The 19,477-nt window shown below is 35.3% G+C and overlaps 1 protein-coding gene, 1 long non-coding RNA gene and 2 pseudogenes across 4 annotated transcripts in view; all 4 read left to right on the plus strand.

Annotated features, from left to right (window-relative positions):
• Positions 1–11,337, plus strand: part of LOC137745351 (receptor-like protein EIX2) — a 48,436-nt gene extending 37,099 nt beyond the window's left edge. Inside the window, exons 3-8 of the mRNA XM_088681858.1 lie at positions 4,961–5,138; positions 5,770–5,890; positions 9,533–9,710; positions 10,331–10,451; positions 10,663–10,917; positions 11,037–11,337. The gene's annotated coding sequence lies outside the window, so the exon portion shown is untranslated. The remainder of the gene's footprint in view (positions 1–4,960; positions 5,139–5,769; positions 5,891–9,532; positions 9,711–10,330; positions 10,452–10,662; positions 10,918–11,036) is intronic.
• LOC148692578 (receptor-like protein EIX2) lies at positions 1–11,337 on the plus strand (annotated as a pseudogene). Its single transcript, XR_015954309.1, has 7 exons — positions 1–3,785; positions 4,961–5,138; positions 5,770–5,890; positions 9,533–9,710; positions 10,331–10,451; positions 10,663–10,917; positions 11,037–11,337. The product of XR_015954309.1 is annotated as a receptor-like protein EIX2 (transcript).
• The window catches only part of LOC148692579 (uncharacterized), a 21,883-nt pseudogene continuing 11,426 nt past the window's right edge, over positions 9,021–19,477 (plus strand). Inside the window, exon 1 of the transcript XR_015954317.1 lies at positions 9,021–9,167. The product of XR_015954317.1 is annotated as an uncharacterized LOC148692579 (transcript). The remainder of the gene's footprint in view (positions 9,168–19,477) is intronic.
• On the plus strand, positions 14,616–16,181 carry LOC148692580 (uncharacterized). The gene is made up of 2 exons (XR_015954323.1): positions 14,616–14,660; positions 14,945–16,181. It is a non-coding gene; the product is annotated as an uncharacterized LOC148692580 (long non-coding RNA).

Here is a 19,477-nt window from a genome sequence, read left to right on the forward strand (position 1 = left end):
GTACTAATTTTAGTAGCTAAACATCTCACCAACAAAGAAAAAAAAAATTGTGTGTAATAATGGATAGCCATTGTCACCTCAGTATTGCTCATTATTTGCTTCTTTTGCTTTTGGTCTCTTCCTGCATGCAGAGTACTACTAAACTCTGTTTCTGTTTGGCTGGTGATGAAATTTCAAGCAGTGTGAAGACAAATTCATGCATTGAGGAAGAAAGACATGCGCTTCTCGTCTTTAAACAACATCTTGTTGATCATTCTGGTAGGCTTTCGTCTTGGGTGGGTCATGATTGCTGCCAATGGGAAGGTATTTCATGCAACAACAGCACTGGTCATGTCGTGAAGATGGACCTCCGGCATCCATATGACTTTTTTGACGATGATGAGTATGAAGAGTGGAGAAATGCTTGTTTGGGAGGTAAGATAAATGCTTCTCTGTTGAGCTTGAAACATTTAAATTACCTGGACTTGAGCCTGAATTCGTTTGATAGCATTCAAATTCCTAAGTTCATTGGGGAGCTTAAAAGTTTGCAATATCTCAATCTCTCCTATGCGTCATTTAGAGGAGAGATTCCCTCTTCTCTTGGTAACCTGTCTAGCCTAAATTTTCTTGATCTCGGGTGGAGCGGGAATGTGTTTGACTTATCTTCCAAAAATTTGAATTGGCTTTCTCACCTCACTTCCCTGAAATACATTAATCTCAATGGCATTAACCTTAACAGCACAGGAGTCAGTTGGGCATATGATATTAACATGCTTCCTTCATTGTTAGAGTTACATTTATCTTCGTGCCAAATTGAAAGCATTCCACTCTCACTGCAGAGCATTAACTTCCTTCCACTTTCACTACAGAGGATTAACTTCACATCATTGTTGGTCCTTGATATGTCGTATAATGGCATTAAAAGTTCTTCATTTCCCGGTTGGTTTTTTAATCTTACCAACCTCGTAACACTTGATCTATCCGGGAATGATTTCGGGGATTCTTTTCCAAGTGAATTTTGAAACTTCAAATCTCTGGAAAACCTTCATTTATCTGATACAGGCTTAAAAGGTCAAATTCCTAAAGTCAGTGGAAATTTGTGCAAGCTAAAAGTCTTAAGTCTTTCAGAGAACAAATTTGATGGGGGGATTGAAGAGTTCTGGAGGAGTCTCTCAAATTGTCCAAGTAATACATTAGAGTCACTAGATTTGTCTTATTGCCAGCTTGAAAGCCAATTGCCGGTCTTTTTAGGAATGTTTAAAAGTTTGCAGAATCTCAACCTTATTGAAAACAATTTGGGGGGCTCAATTCCAGATTCCATCGGAAACTTGTCGTCCTTGAGAACACTAGACCTCTATTATAATAATTTGTCGGGCTCAATTCCAGATTCCATCGGAAACTTGTCGTCCTTGAGAACACTAGACCTCGGTAATAATAAGATGAACGGCTCAATTCCAGAAAGTATTGGACAACTCTATGAGCTAGTTTCCCTACTTCTGTTTGGTAATTCATGGGAAGGCATTCTAACGGAAGCCCATTTCATAAATCTTACCAGATTACAAGTTTTTGAAGTAGGAAACGTAGATCGACCCACGTCCCTCATTCTCGACGGGGCTTATGACAGTGTTCCTCCTTCCAAGCTCCACAGAATATGGATCATAAATTGCCAGATAAAACTTGGCTTTTGGGTATGGCTTCAAACTCAAACTGAACTGTCTGATGTTGCCCTTCAGGGTAATGGAATCTCGGATTCCATACCTGAGGAATGGTTGTTGAAGATATCTTCCCAACTCACCTATCTATACTTGACTTACAACCACTTTCGTGGAAACTTTCCATCCCATTTGAAATTTCCAAATTTAACGTCTATTGGTTTGAGTCAAAATCAGTTGGAGGGCCCTCTACCACTTTGGTGTTTCCCTAATGTCGATTACCTTTATCTAGAAGGTAATTTATTTTCTGGGCCAATCCCCTCAAATATTGACCAAATGATGCCCAAGTTGGAAAAATTGTTACTTGATGAGAATCATTTGAATGGCACTATTCCTCCCTCTATTTGTAAGATGCAGAAGTTACAAATCCTGTCTCTAAGGAGCAATCAGTTTTCGGGAGAACTCCCTCATGCATGGAATATGGAGAGCATTATGCTGTTTTTAGATGTTGGTCAAAACAATCTGTCTGGTAAGATTCCCACTTCATTGGGGGTACTACGTTCCCTGCAAATTTTAAAGCTCAACGACAACAATTTTGGCGGTGAAATTCCTGATGCCTTGCAAAATTGTTCAAGTTTGAGGAGTATTGATCTTGGAGACAACAAGTTATCTGGAAAAATACCTCTATGGATAGGAGGGTCAAACGTATCTAAGTTGTCTAGGCTACGATTACGGTCCAACTATTTTAGTGGATGTATTTCCCAGCAACTGTGCAATCTTCAAGGCCTTCACATCCTCGACCTTAGTCACAACAGCCTTTCAGGTACTATTCCCATGTGTTTGGATAACTTAACTTCGCTAGTCAATGATGATTATTATGAAGACTATTATAATGGGTATGAGCAAGCCACACTGACATTAAAAGGAGAAGAACTTGTGTACAACACAACTCTATATCTTGTAAAGAGCATTGATCTTTCATCAAATAATTTAAAAGGTGAAATCCCTGAAGAAATAAGCAGCCTCATTATGTTGGGCACCTTGAATTTGTCCATGAATCAATTAATTGGAAAGATCCCTTCCAAGGTCGGAAACTTGCGTTGGCTTGAAACTCTTGATCTCTCACACAACCACCTTTCAGGACAGATTCCTCAAAGCTTGTCATCTTTAACCTCTTTGTCCCACCTGGACTTGTCTTACAACAACTTGTCTGGAAGAATTCCTACTGGAAACCAGCTTCAAACGCTCAATTTTTCGTCCATTTATGTGGGCAATCAATGGCTATGTGGCGTTCCTCTCTCAACTAAGTGCCCTGAAGATGACACTTTTACTGCTAAGGATGCAAAGGATGAGAATGAAGATGGAAGGGATAAGTTGTGGTTCTATGTCAGCGTGGTACTTGGCTTTATCGTAGGCTTTTGGGGCGTTTGCGGCACGTTGATCTTAAAGACATCGTGGAGGTATGCCTATTTTCAATTCTTCGATGACATCAAAGATAAGGTAGCACTAGCAATTGCATTAAAAGTGGCTCGTTTAAAAATATTTTTATTCTGAAGTGTGATTGCCCTAATATATAATGTGATGTTTTTCCCCTTCTACTTTGTGTTTTGGTACTTGCAACATATGTATTAAATAAAAGAATCCTTCAGTAAGTGTTCCCACAAACAATTATGTAACGGTTATCCATTTAATACAAGAATTCTATCTAGTTTGTACTTATCAATCGCATAATACAATCTACCTATGTAATGTTGCAATTTAACAAATTAACATTACGAACTAGATAAGCACATGTGTGTATTCTTCTCTTTTACACTTGAATGTCGTCCAACTCGGCGAGTGGTAGTCCACCTCTACCGCCTTCTCGATGCTGCCAAAACCATACAAAAATGGGAGGAAGAATTGGTGGTTCGATATCGTCGAGGGTTTTCTGGGATTCCTGTTCCTTGCAGAGAGAGAGGTGGGAGAATTCGATGGCGTCTTCTGGGTTCCTGTCCCTTGCCGAGAGAGATGGGAGAGGTATTTGGCGTCTGTTGCGGAGAGAGATTAGGGGTTTTGCACAGAGGGTGGGTGGGCGATTCAATTGAGGGGCTAGGGCTAGAGGGATGGGGGCTCCATCTCTATTCTCGCTTGCTGAAACTTTCCGCTCTTCAGGTAATCTCTCAGTTGAAAGCTTCTAATTATTTTTTTTTCATTTCCGCTCTTCAGGTAAATCAGAAAAACGGACTTAGTAAACAAATTGATGAAATTTTTATTTGCGTGCCCTGTTTTTGATTTGTTTGGTTTGGCTTTTAGAGAAATTTGCTGCTACCCTTGATTTTCCAGTGACATTTGTGCAGCCTGCATTTAATCATATGATGATTTATATAAGCTTTTTCTTTGCTCTCTTTTTTCAAATCTTTCAAATTGTTTATGTGCAAATGGGGTTGAACGTGTTAATGAGTGGTTGTGTTGTTTGCAGCGAGCTCCGTTCAAGGTAATTTCATTTCTTATAGGCAATTTTGTCAAGATTTCTGGGTTTCTTTTTGCTTCTTCTCTGCTAAATTACTCATCTGGAAGTTAATTTTGTTCAAAGACCAAGTATTGTTCTTCAATTAAGATTTCTGGGTTTTTTTTTTTTTTTTTTTTTGGTGCTTCTTTTCTGTTAAATTACTCATCTGGATGTTAATTTAGTTCAAAAACTAAGTATTGTTCTTCAATTAATCTTACGAGAAAGCATATGAGAATGTGGCACACTAGTGTTCGATGAAATGTGTCTGAGATTCTGTCAATATGATATATTATAATTCTGACTCTCCTCTTCAGCTCCGGCCCCAAGTGCGTGAAGGCGACGTGGACCTGGTCGACTCACAGTTCTGGACGACAGTTCTGAACCTCCGGCGATTCCGACTGAGAAAGAGGTCAATAACAGCAAGGTAATGGAATTCAATGTTTTGTGTTTATTATAGAGGTATTTTTGCAACAGTATATTAGAGAACATTTCTAGATAGTCTGTCCAGATAGCTTAGAATGTGTTTCATGATGCATATGGCTGAAGCGGTTTTGGCTACTTTTTAGATTGCTCATTAATTTTTTTGTTGACCTTGGCTGGTACAAATACATATAAGAAAAGTACTATCATTTTATCAACTTTTAGTCAGGTTCAAATTTAGAATGGATTTGTATTCATGAGGCATTGGGGTAAAGTGCCTGTGTTCTGTGTTATGTTGTTATTTTTTCATCCTTTTAAATTGTATTATGGATAAGTGAACACATTTAGCTGAGAAATTTCAACAACAAAGTTTAAACTTTTTGATATGGCATAACCCTCAAACTTGTCATATGGCCAGGTTTTATTTGGTCACTTGTTTATGTTTGTGGATGCCTTGTTGAAATTATCTGTGTCCCATGTGCTTCATCTTCTGCTGGTTAAACCAGAAATATAACCGTTGGATCATTTGCTAGCAATTAGTAGAGGGATGGGGGCTTCATCTCTATTCTCGCTTGCTGAAACTTTCCGCTCTTCAGGTAATCTCTCAGTTGAAAGCTTCTAATTAAGTTTTTTTTCATTTGGGTTTTTATTTTTTTTTATTTTTTATGGATTTATGTATTTTTTGTTCCAGTGAATTCGAAATGAAATCAGAAAAACGGATTTAGTAACAAATATATGAAATTTTTATTTGCGTGTCCTGTTTTTGATTTGTTTGGTTTGGAATTATATTATTTTTTGCTTTTTTTGGCAAGGGCTTTTAGAGAATAAAGTTGCTTGCTGCTACCCTTGATTTTCCAGTGACATTTGTGTAGCCTGCATTTAGTCATATAATGGATGGTGGTGTAAATTCAGTTCTTATAGACAATTTTTTTTTAAAAAGATATCTGGGTTTCTTTTTGCTTCTTCTCTGTTAAATTACTCATCTGGAAGTTAATTTTGTTCAAAGACTAAGTATTGTTCTTCAATTAAAGATTTCTGGGTTTTTTTTTTGTTGCTTCTTTTCTGTTAAATTGCTCATCTGGAAGTTAATTTTGTTCAAAAACTAAATATTGTTCTTCAATTAATCTTACAAGAAAGCATATGGGAACGTGGCACACTAGGTGTTCGATGAAATGTGTCTTAGAATCCGTCAATATGATATATTATAATTTTGATCCTCCGCTTCAGCTCCGGCCTCAGGTGCGTGAAGGCGAAGTGGTCCTGGTCGACTGTCTCTTCCTCCACACTTCTGGACGATGGTTCCGAAGCTCTGGCGATTCCGACTGAGAAAGAGGTCAATAACAACAAGGTGATGGAATTCAATGTTTTGTGTATTTAGACCTAGGCATTATACATTTTAATTGATGCACATACTTCTAGAGGCATACTTCAAGGCACAGAAATTACGTAGTTTGTAGTCCTGTTAATTTTGAATACTATTATGTATTTCAACATAATAGTGTTCCATTGCCCAAAAAGAATACAGAAAGGAATTGTATGAGTTTCCGATTTTCTTGCAGTTAAAGAGGATCGTGCTGATGCTGAACCTAAATTTAACCCTTTTACTGGATCTGGAAGACGCTTGGATGGGAAGCCTTTGAAATATAAGCCAGCACCAGCTTCTTCCTCAGGATCCAAAGACAAGAAACCTGCAGTCACCAATGGAAATGCACAACCTTCTACAGGATCTAGTTCATAAGCTACCAGTTGTCAGGCTCGGGGAAAACTTGTTTTCAGATCAAATGCCAGTCGCTCTCCAAAGGAGACAAAAAAGGTACTCTTGCTTCTCTTGTTTCATGACTTCCATCAACTGACTTTGGAATTATTTTACAAACGTTGCCAGTTTGATGTGATGCTGATCGTAAATCACTCTTTATCTATTCAATTCTGCAGGAAGCTGCAAAAGAGACTAAGAAAGAGAAGCAGCCGGAAGTGAAAGAAGACCCTAAATTCCAGCCTTTTATCAACTTTTAGTGAGGTTCAAATTTAGAATGCATTTGTACTCATGAGGCATTGGGGTAAAATAGCTAGGGGATAACGTTTTAGTCAGGTACAAATAGCAACTGTTTTTTTTGTTCTTGGTTATTTTTTCATCAAGGGGATAACTTTTTGTTGTTTATTGAAAGGAATATTAGAACACATCCACACCCTATTTTGTCAAATTGTTCTAAGGTGTCTGATGCTGATTTTAGAATTCTCCTGACTTTCTAACTCAAATATGTGCCAAGAGAACCCAACTAAAGTGGTTCGCCACTCCTTGTATGAATTATTAGTGAATTATTTGTAATTTACAAAACAAAATGAAAATTTTTGCGTTTTAACTTTTAAGCATACATGGTGAAATTTATGTTATAAATTTTTTGATAAGAAGCAGGTGTAAATTAGAATAACACTAATATAGGTATGCTATATACATAAATTTGATAGTTAAATTAATTCAGAATTAATCTTTAGTGTCATTAAAAAATATACGTAAATTTATATACATAAATTTGATAGCACCATAAATTTGGGGTACTGCTGTTAGGTTTTTCCAGCCCATGATAAGTTGTCCTAAGAGTATAAGGAATTATAGTCTTAGAGGATTAAATTGTTTTCCGTATTGGAGTTGTTTTCCCAATTGGAGTTAGTTTCTCAATTGGAGTAGGTTTTATAACTAGATTCCAATTAGGATTAATAATCCTTATTGAAGAAGACCTTTATTATGTCTATATAAAAGGGCTATTGTACTAGTTTTGAATTGGGGGGAGCAAAACAATAAATTGTATACCACTCAAGGGATTAGAGTGAGAGAATATTGTAAAGTGTGTGCGAGAGAAAAGAAAAGAGATAGTGTATTTCTTGTTCCTGTTCTTTCAGGTTTTTCGTCAAGTCCTAGGTCTAGAGATTTGGCAAGATTATTGGTTGTACTCATTATTGATATAGTGAAAGATTGTTGTTGCTGTCCCGTGGACGTAGGCACGTATTGCCGAACCACGTTAATTCTTGGTGTTGATTTGTCTTGGTTATTTGTTTTTGATTTCCGGAGCTTAATCTATTTTTACCATTCTTAAATGTGATATTCTCAACAACTGTTATATTTAGTACAGCCAATATGGTGCCGTTCAGGTGTTTTTGACTAATCTCTGCAGTTTTTGAATTCATCTGGGGTATTTGTGATTTTGAACGACACTAAAAATTTATGGGCTATAGGAACCGCTTGTTAAGAAAATGGGTCCAAATTCAGAGCTGCATTCTTCTTCCCTCAAAATAAGAAGAAAACGCTTCCTCAACTCCATATTTTGGCACCTCAGGTATATTTGCGTTCTAAAGCCTTTTACTTCTTTCGATTTCTTCAGAGCTATTATTTTACCCATATGTGATTTGTAAAGTGGAAGATTGGATTTCATATGTCTGAGTATTTAGGGTTTTGTACAATGCAAACTTGGGCTTATTGATCCAAATGGCTAGAACAATGTACTCAACAATTTCATATCCTCTTGGGCCAAGGAGAGTATATTACTTGGCAATAAGGAATATACTTCATATAATAGCAATGTGCTGATGTGTGGCATGCTTTAATTAGGGATATTTATGTGTAGTAAGAAAGCCATAGAGAGAGAGAGAGAGAGAGAGAGAGAGAGAGAGCCGAGGACACACAAATGACACATGTAAAACATTTATTTCATTGCTTCGTTTTTGGTACAAAAAAACATTTATTGTTAACTAAGGAACCATTTTTATGGATTTATTGAAATATGTAAGAAATTGTTTCTATCCTAACATATTAATTTTGCTCAATAGGAATCCCATAACTGAAATTTTATAGAAATGGTGTAATTGGTCAATCTGAAATTTTGAATTTTAGCCGATGAATGAACTCTTACAAGCTTTCTACTGCATATACACATCTTTTTTGGTTGTTAGATTTTGTTTTTATTTCATTTTTTGGTAAATGCAAAGGACTGACCTTTATCTTTTGTAGTTTTACCTTTTTTGGTATCGAGTATTGGTTGGTTTTATTTTATAGATTGACAGGTATTTGTGCGTTATTTGTTTTCAATAATCAGTTTTCGTTATTTGTTTTAAATTTTATTATGGATAAGTGAACACAATTATGAGTATCAACCATTTATCCTCATTCATATTCAAATGTAATTTCATTTCTTATAGGCAATTTTGTCAAGATTTCTGGGTTTCTTTTTGCTTCTTCTCTGCTAAATTACTCATCTGGAAGTTAATTTTGTTCAAAGACCAAGTATTGTTCTTCAATTAAGATTTCTGGGTTTTTTTTTTTTTTTTTTTTTTTTGGTGCTTCTTTTCTGTTAAATTACTCATCTGGATGTTAATTTAGTTCAAAAACTAAGTATTGTTCTTCAATTAATCTTACCAGAAAGCATATGAGAACGTGGCACACTAGTGTTCGATGAAATGTGTCTGAGAATCTGTCAATATGATATATTATAATTCTGACTCTCCTCTTCAGCTCCGGCCCCAGGTGCGTGAAGGTGACGTGGACCTGGTCGACGTTGTCTTCATTCACAGTTCCGGACGATAGTTCTGAACCTCTGGCGATTCCGACTGAGAAAGAGGTCAATAACAGCAAGGTAATGGAATTCAATGTGTTGTGTTTATTATAGAGGTATTTTTGCAACAGTATATCAGAGAATATGGCTGAAGCGGTTTTGGCTACTTTTTGGATTGCTCATTAATTTTTTTGTTGACCTTGGCTGGTACAAATACATATAAGAAAAGTACTATCCTTTTATCAACTTTTAGTCAGGTTCAAATTTAGAATGGATTTGTATTCATGAGGCATTGGGGTAAAGTGCCTGTGTTCTGTGTTTTGTTGTTATTTTTTCATCCTTTTAAATTGTATTATGGATAAGTGAACACATTTAGCGGATAAATTTCAACAACAAAGTTTAAACTTTTTGATATGGCATAACCCTCAAACTTGTCATATGGTCAGGTTTTTTGGTCACTTGTTTATGTTTGTGGATGCCTTGTTGAAATTATCTGTGTCCCATGTGCTTCATCTTCTGCTGGTGAAACCAGAAATATAACCGTTGGATCATTTGCTAGCAATTAGTAGAGGGGGATGGGGGCTTCATCTCTATTCTCGCTTGCTGAAACTTTCCGCTCTTCAGGTAATCTCTCAGTTGAAAGCTTCTAATTAATTTTTTTTCATTTAGGTATTTTGTTTTTTATGGATTTATGTATTTTTTGTTCCAGTGAATTCGAAATGAAATCAGAAAAACGGATTTAGTAACAAATATATGAAATTTTTATTTGCGTGTCCTATTTTTTATTTGTTTGGTTTGGAATTATATTATTTTTTGCTTTTTTTTGGCCTGGGCTTTTAGAGAATGAAGTTGCTTGCTGCTACCCTTGATTTTCCAGTGACATTTGTGTAGCCTGCATTTAGTCATATAATGGATGGTGGTGTAAATTCAGTTCTTATAGACAATTTTTTTTTAAAAAAGATATCTGGATTTCTTTTTGCTTCTTCTCTGTTAAATTACTCATCTGGAAGTTAATTTTGTTCAAAGACTAAGTATTGTTCTTCAATTAAAGATTTCTGGGTATTTTTGTTGCTTCTTTTCTGTTAAATTACTCATCTGGAAGTTAATTTTGTTCAAAAACTAAGTATTGTTCTTCAATTAATCTTACAAGAAAGCATATGGGAACGTGGCACACTAGGTGTCCGATGAAATATGTCTGAGAATCCGTCAATATGATATATTATAATTTTGACCCTCCGCTTCAGCTCCGGCCTCAGGTGCGTGAAGGCGAAGTGGTCCTGGTTGACTGTCTCTTCCTCCACAGTTCTGGACGATGGTTCCGAAGCTCTGGCGATTCCGACTGAGAAAGAGGTCAATAACAACAAGGTAATGGAATTCAATGTTTTGTGTATTTAGACGTAGGCATTATACATTTTAATTGATGCACATACTTCTAGAGGCATACTTCAAGGCACAGAAATTACGTAGTTTGTAGTCCTGTTAATTTTGAATACTATTATGTATTTCAACATAATAGTGTTCCATTGCACAAAAAGAAAACAGAAAGGAATTGTATGAGTTTCTGATTTTCTTGCAGTTGAAGAGGATCCTGCTGATGCTGAACCTAAATTTAACCCTTTTACTGGATCTGGAAGACGCTTGGATGGGAAGCCTTTGAAATATAAGCCAGCACCAGCTTCTTCCTCAGGATCCAAAGACAAGAAACCTGCAGTCACCAATGGAAATGTACAACCTTCTACAGGATCTAGTTCACAAGCTACCAGTTGTCAGGCTCGGGGAAAACTTGTTTTCGGATCAAATGCCAGTCGCTCTCCAAAGGAGACAAAAAAAGGTACTCTTGCTTCTCTTGTTTCATGACTTCCATCAACTGACTTTGGAATTATTTTACAAACGTTGCCAGTTTGATGTGATGCTGATCGTAAATCACTCTTTATCTATTCAAATCTGCAGGAAGCTGCAAAAGAGACTAAGAAAGAGAAACAGCCGGAAGTGAAAGAAGACCCGAAATTCTAGCCTTTTATCAACTTTTAGTCAGGTTCAAATTTAGAATGCATTTGTACTCATGAGGCATTGGGGTAAAATAGCTAGGGGATAACGTTTTAGTCAGGTACAGATAGCAACTGTTTTTTTTGTTTTTGGTTATTTTTTCATGTAGGGGATAACTTTTTGTTGTTTATTGAAAGGAATATTAGAACACATCCACATCCTATTTTGTCAAATTGTTCTAAAGTGTCTGATGCTGATTTTAGAATTCTCCTGACTTTCTAACTCAAATCTGTGCCAAGAGAACCCAACTAAAGTGGTTCGCCGCTCCATGTATGAAGTATTAGTGAATTATTTGTAATTTACAAAATGAAACGAAAATTTTTGCGTTTTAAGCATACATGGTGAAATTTATGTTATAAATTTTTTGATAAGAAGCAGGTGTAAATTAGAATCATACTAATATAGGTATGCTATATACATAAATTTGATAGTACCATAAGTTCAGAATTAATCTTTAGTGTCATTAAAAAATATACGTAAATTTATATACATAAATTTGATAGCACCATAAATTTGGGGTACTGCTGTTAGGTTTTTCCAGCCCACGATAAGTTGTCCTAAGAGTATAAGGAATTATAGTCTTAGAGGATTAAATTGTTTTCCGAATTGGAGTTGTTTTCCCAATTGGAGTTAGTTTCTCAATTGGAGTAGGTTTTATAACTAGATTCCAATTAGGATTAATAATCCTTATTGAAGAAGACCTTTATTATGTCTATATAAAGGGGCTATTGTACTAGTTTTGAATTGGGGGGAGCAAAACAATAAATTGTATACCACTCAAGGGATTAGAGTGAGAGAATATTGTAAAGTGTGTGCGAGAGAAAAGAAAAGAGATAGTGTATTTCTTGTTCCTGTTCTTTCAGGTTTTTCGTCAAGTCCTAGTTCTAGAGATTTGGCAAGATTATTGGTTGTACTCATTATTGATATAGTGAAAGATTGTTGTTGTTGTCCTGTGGATGTAGGAACCGCTTGTTAAGAAAATGGGTCCAAATTCAGAGCTGCATTCTTCTTCCCTCAAAATAAGAAGAAAACGCTTCCTCAACTCCATATTTTGGCACCTCAGGTATATTTGCGTTCTAAAGCCTTTTACTTCTTCCGATTTCTTCAGAGCTATTATTTTACCCATATGTGATTTGTAAAGTGGAAGATTGGATTTCATATGTCTGAGTATTTAGGGTTTTGTACAATGCAAACTTAGGCTTATTGATCCAAATGGCTAGAACAATGTACTCAACAATTTCATATCCTCTTGGGCCAAGGAGAGTATATTACTTGCCAATAAGGAATATACTTCATATAATAGCAATGTGCTGATGTGTGGCATGCTTTAATTAGGGATATTTATGTGTAGGAAGAAAGCCATAGAGAGAGAGAGAGAGAGAGAGAGAGAGAGAGAGAGGGAGAGAGAGAGAGAGCCGAGGACACACAAATGACACATGTAAAACATTTATTTCATTGCTTCGTTTTTGGTACAAAAAAACATTTATTGTTAACTAAGGAACCATTTTTATGGATTTATTGAAATATGTAAGAACTTGTTTCTATCCTAACATATTAATTTTGCTCAATAGGAATCCCATAACTGAAATTTTATAGAAATGGTGTAATTGGTCAATCTGAAATTTTGAATTTTAGCCGATGAATGAACTCTTACAAGCTTTCTACTGCATATACACATCTTTTTTGGTTGTTAGATTTTGTTTTTATTTCATTTTTTGGTAAATGTAATGGTTGGTTTTGCAAAGGACTGACCTTTATCTTTTGTAGTTTTACCTTTTTTGGTATCGAGTATTGGTTGGTTTTATTTTGTAGATTGACAGGTATTTGTGCGTTATTTGTTTTCAATAATCAGTTTTCGTTATTTGTTTTAAATTTTATTATGGATAAGTGAACACAATTATGAGTATCAACCATTTATCCTCATTCCTATTCAAATGTAATTTAATATCGATTTTGTAAGAGTTTTTTTGTCAATAATTTATGAATTTTTGTCAGTAAAACAATTTTTGAGCCGCATTTGGTCCGACGCTAATAATTTTTGTACTGCTGGATAATTATATTTTGTCATTGCGCAGAAAAAAAGTTTGCAGTGTGGGTTTTCTAAATTCAGTCACTTCATTCTCTAATCTCATAGATCTCCAAATTAAATCCATTTAACTATGTCATTCTTTGTATCATTTTACCGTATTTATTTGAGTTCTGTATTTAAATGTTGTTGACTTTTATTACATGAAGAAAACTGTCATATCCATAGAAAATAAAATTTTAATTTGTGTAGCAATGCATTTGAACGCTACAGTATTTTCTGTTTGGGTTTTTTTTTCCAACTTAATTTGTTTTGGATTTTTGATTTTGAATTTTCGGTTTAATGTATTTACAAAGGCCATGAACTCTTTGATGGAAGTTTTCCGTTTTTTTTACTGATTCCCAGATTTTTTTTCAAGAGAATTAATTATCTGTTTGTCTCAGCTAACAGAGTATATTACTTGCCAATGAGAAATATACTTCATATAATAGCAATGTGATGATGTGTGGCATGCTTTAATTTGGGATATTTTTGTGTAGGAAGAAAGCCATAGACACAGAGAGAGAGAGAGTCACGTTTTTGTTTTTTTGGATTTGGTTAATGTAGTGATTACGCAATGAAAGCCGAGGACACACAAATGACACATGTAGTTGGGAATTTGTGAGTTACATGCAAAGCTCATGGAAAGTAAGCTTTTGTAATGTGTCTAATGACAGTCAAAGAGTTATCCACCTAATGTCCACTCTATAACGATCGTAGAGTAGATCTGTTTGTGTTGAGCAAAACTATGATCAATTTACATGAAATGAAGATAAATTGGGTTTTTTTCAACTTAAATTTTTTTTTTTTTTTTTTTTTTGTTTTTGAATTTTTGGTTTATGTATTTACAAAGCCCATGAACTCTGATGGAAGTAATTCCATTTTTTTTTTAACTAATTTCCAGAATTTTTGTAAATCTGGGGTTCTGTACACAACAAAATATGGAACCCTCAAATTTGTCATATGGTCTAGTTTTATTTGGTCACTTGTTTATTTTTGCGACAAGAATACAAGTCCAAGGATGCCTTGTTGAAAATATCTGTGTCCCATGTGCTTCATCGATTGCTGGTTAAACCAGAAATATAGCCTTTGAATCGGTTGTGAGCAATTAGTAGATGATTAGTTTCTTTTTTGTCGGAAATTATGGAACTTCCAGGAGTTTGAAGGGCTCTCAGATCCGATGAGGAAGGATGTTTCACAAGTTCGTAAGAAGATGGATGCGATTAACAAAGAGTTAAAGCCACTAGGACATACCTGCCAGAAGATGGTAACACAACTGGATTTTTACCACATTTTGACGTTAATGTTTACTGCTATGCATATGCAATTATGGATCAATTCGTGCGTATTCGTGATGAATTTTGGGTTTCTAACTTGTCACAGAAAAAGGAGTACAGAGTTCACTTGAGTTCTTCAATGAAAAGAACAGAGAAAAAGTGCAGCTTATCACAAAGCTAATGGAGGTTATTTTGTTAAACAATTTTTTACTTGGCATAGCTAGGGTTGCAATTTCATGGATGGGTTGAACCCGAACCAGTCTGGCCAGTTCGGAGTTAGAGCGAGCATGGTTAAGCCTGCTTTGACAAATTACCAACCCTACAAAATTTGGGCTTACCTCGGATTTGGAGTTCAACCTGTCCAAACTCTCAACCGATGCTAGTTATTATATTTCGATTCAGTAAAAAAAAAGTGTTTATATAATTCAACGTTTTGAGATTGTTTTGTTGTCATGCTACATTTGATGCAGCTGGTGAGTGAAAGTGAGAAGTGTTGGGTTTTACGGCTCAAAATTAGGATGATGCAAAGAATTAAGTTTGTGTTACCTATTTGGTTTTGGTGTCCTATTTGGGTTTGGATTTTGACTTCTTAGTTGGTTTCCTTGGCGGAGAGATTTTGTTAATTACTTATTTGATTAGGATTTGTATTTACTTCCTATTGAGATTCTTATTGTAACCTAAGTGCTATGCACTATAAATAGGACCTTAGGGTTAGTGTATTTTGTGTGCCGCACCATTAGTTTAGAGAGTTTTCTCTAATTGGGTTTTGGGTGGGGATCACCATTTGGAATCATGAGTGCGTGGCAAACGCGTGGCTCATTCGTGTGGCAACTTGGTGAGAGTCAATTTGTGAGTTAGAGAGCAATTTGGAAGAATCTTCTCAGTTTGTTTGGGTTCTCTACTCATTTGGTTTAAGGTTTGTAATTTGTGGGATTTGGGTTGTGAGAGTTTAAACACTCTTTTGTAATCTCCGTTTGTTTAGTGAAATTCCTCACCGTGCTTCGCTCGTGGATGTAGGTTTTACGCCGAACCACGTAAATCTCGTGTTCGTTTGAGATTGTTTGTTTTAGTTTTCACCTACGATGTTGATATTTGTACTTTGTTAAAATTAGCTTCTGTTTGAGCATAAAAGTACAACCAGAAGACGAGGATGAAGAAGTTGGAGGAGCTAAGCAAGAACATTGAATCTTTAAAGTGAAGAAATAGCAGCCTATGTGGGTAACTGATGATCTGATTAGGTTTGTGTGATGATGTATTTAAGGTGAGTTTTTCAATGTATACATATATGGGTGGTGATTGTCATTTGTTGTAATTTCTAGGTTGATTAGGAGGTTGCAAGTGTACGGATTGGATGAAGGGAAGAGAAAATGGGTTGAATGTGGAGCTGACAATTTAGCCGCTTCTGAGATTGATGAAATTTCCAGCTTTCCAAGTGCTCCAAGGGCATGTCAATGGTTGCTGGGTTTGCAATTTAGCATTTCATAAGAATTCACTTTCTGATTTTACATGCATTCCCTTTTTTCTTTCAGTCTAATGAATTTAGTCTTATGTTGTCTCTCTGCTTTTGTTGTTTTTCACAGTATTGTTCTTTGGTCGGGGGTTGTCATTATTTGTGTTTGTGTTTATGTTTGAGATGTACTAATTGCAATGCTACCAGATTATGGATTTGTAAACACATTGTTAGAATAATTAGCTTGATGTTTAGGATTTGGTTGTCTGCATTTTTTTTTCCTTTACCCTTTTAAATTTTGCTCCTTCCCTTGACAATTCTTGACTTCGCCATTGACTGAAGACAAACACGTATTTTGTTGGGGCTTCACTTGTTATGGTCTTTCAAAGAAAGAAGATAGGATATTGCAGTATACTGGAACACAGACACGGGATATACTGATTCTCTCATACAGTGTGTGGATTGATTATTAATGTTTTATTCTAAAGTATAAGTTAGGTCGTCTACTTATAATATAACATGTGAGCCTGTTATCTACTATGTGGATATGTTCTAGTATATTTCAATAATTTTTCTTGTTGAAGAGCATTTGGTTTGCTTTCTACTATGTTACTAGTTGCATGGAAGAGTGCATTTTGCTCACGATCCTTAGTGGTTGTGAGCATTACCACTATATTAATTATGATTAGTTTAGTTTAGGTTTTGAGATCTAAGTACTAGACAAATCTGATCACATTCATCAACAACAATTTGTGTGGTAGTAATGCTCATAAAAATGCACTTTGAGTGGGAAAGTTGGGGTTAGAAGACAGAGTGCATTTTGCTCACGATCCTTAGTGGTTGTGAGCATTACGACTATATTAATTACGATTGGTTTAGTTTAGGTTTTGAGATTTAAGTACTAGACAAATCTGATCACATTCATCGACAACAATTCATGTGGTAGTAATGCTCATAAAAATGCACTTTGAGTGGAAAAGCTGGGGTGAAGACAACCATTTCACTTAATCTCTTACAATCTTTAAAACCCAATGGAATTGCCAAAAAATTTATATTGCATCAATGTATCTAATATGTATAAAACCCAAAAGGAAGCTTCTTGCAAATAACCCAAGGGTTAGGTTTAGTCAAGCATTGACCTCTTCCCCGAAATACAAGCATAGGTTGAAGCATCTGAGGAGGGGAAACAACTAGGGGTGGAAATTTTTACCAAATTACCGTACCAACCGCCCTACCAACCATATCATACCAAATTATTATAAAAAATTTGTACCAATTGGTAATGGTACGGTATTTGTACCGTACCATATTATTTCGGTACGGTATTGGTATCCAAAACCAATACCGATGATATACTGTACCTACCAATATTATTAATATTATATTATGTATTAATTCATATAATTATTTGAGGGCAAAATTAATAAAATTAATAATAATTATTGTAGAAGTGTAAAAAATGTAAAAAAAAAAAAATATATATATATATATACATTCACTCATAGTGACAAGTTTTACAACTTTCATAAAGAGATCAACTTCAAAATCCAACACTATAATCCATAAACCTTAAATTTATATTTAACCATCGATTGTCATTTACGCTTTATTTTTCTTACTGAATTTCGTTTTTAAAATTTTCTTTTTTGAAAACATGATCATCTGGCAGATGTAAGAAGATGAACAGTTTAGATCTTTGATATCACATTTTGATATTTACGGTTAACTGAAATACGAGTCAATGTCATATAGTTTGTAGAAACTTTATAAACATCAAGCAATATTTTCACTAACTGTAAAACTCTAAACATAATATCAACGATCCAAACCGTTCATTTTCCTGCATCCTCTAATAGATCATGTTTTCAAAACAGAAAATCCGAAAAAAAAAAAAACAAAACAAAATTTGACGAGAAAAATGAAGCTTAAATGTAAACAACAATCAACGGTTAAATTTTGATCTATGATTTATATGATTATAATGACGAATTTCAAAGTTCAGCTCTTCATGAAAGCTGCAAAGCTTGTCATTACGAGCATTTGTATATTTTTTCTATATTTTTTACACTTCAACATTAATTAAAAAAATATTAGATTTTGCGCAAACTAAGTGGCGTAAAATAAAGTGGCAATTACCATTGGCATACCATACCAACCAAACTATTTGGTATACTGATATTTGGTATACCGAAAGTTTGGTACAGTAATGGTAATAGATTTTACAGTACCAAATATTTAGTATGGTAATTGATACAGAGGTTTTGGTACGGTAATGTACCAAAACCGCCCCTAGAAATAACATCACTTTTTCAACTTTTGTCACCACTTTAATCATAATTCAAGCATATTGAGCACGCTAAGTTAGCCATTGCTATACACAAAATACATGCTTCACCTTACACCAAAATAGAAACCAAAAAATAAGGAGTGCTATTATGTCTGCTATATTGCCTAATTTTTTTACCCACTTTTTAACGAAAGTTTTAGTGACAAGTTTAATCTATTGAAAAATTACATAGAAGGACAAAAGTAAAATATAAAGAAAGTTTTTTTTTGTTTGGGAACTGAAGTGACGTAGGTGACCCCGTCTTTCTCTATATCTCTCCAGCACACCACCGCTTCTCACAACCCAACCCAACTCAAAACCAAGCGAAAAATCCAAGTTTTCGTACTGCTTCCTTTTGATCGACAAAACATATTATGCCATTCTTAGGATTTAAGGAACGATTCTTGGTATAGACGCAAATAGTGAGAAAAATGGAACAAATCACGTCCCATTCTCCAGTCAAACCAAACGACAAGAACCCTAAATGGTGCAAACAGAGTTAGGGATTAGGGCTTCTGTCTCTATCTATCTCTCTTGCAATTTCGTGAATGCATGTGAATCAATGGACAAATTTACAGATGAATTAGTTTAAAATATCGCTACTAATATAAAACATAGCTAAATCCGTTTTCTTAATTTACCAGAAGAAAAGAACAGTAAATAAGATGATAAGTTATGGATTGTGATGGAACATGAAGACCCCTAGTTCATAGTCTCCGCTGCATATGGATTTCTACAACCCATCACAACTTGTCGACAAAAGGACTTGCAAACTTGTAAAAGAGATTGTGAACACCCGCCAATCATTTTAGTTACCTTTTTTTGCCTTGACGGTGGTGGTGAAGGTGATGACATTAGTAGTGGCGGTGGCAATGGGACCAATGGTGGTGATGATGATGGCAACAATAATTGAAAGGGTATGGTGGTGTTGCCAATAATGAGGTGTGGTGGTTGGGGTGCACAAGTTAAAATGTTTGTAGAATTGTTGGCAACAGTGCTAGCGGTTGTGGTTGTGGCGGTAGTGATGATTATAGCGACGGTGACAACAACGATGGTGGTGGTGATGGCAATTCTAATGCTAGTGGTGGCGGCGACAATAGTGGTGAGGATTATGGTGGCTGATGGTGGTGGTAATGGCAATGATAATGTAAGGCTAGTGATTGTAGTGATAGGTGGTGGTAGTTACTTTGTTCTCAAAGGGATAAGATATAAATATATGTAGAAGGA

The sequence above is a fragment of the Pyrus communis genome, chromosome 12 (assembly GCF_041283825.1).
Source record: "Pyrus communis isolate YQ-2024b chromosome 12, ASM4128382v1, whole genome shotgun sequence".
NCBI lineage: Eukaryota > Viridiplantae > Streptophyta > Magnoliopsida > Rosales > Rosaceae > Pyrus > Pyrus communis.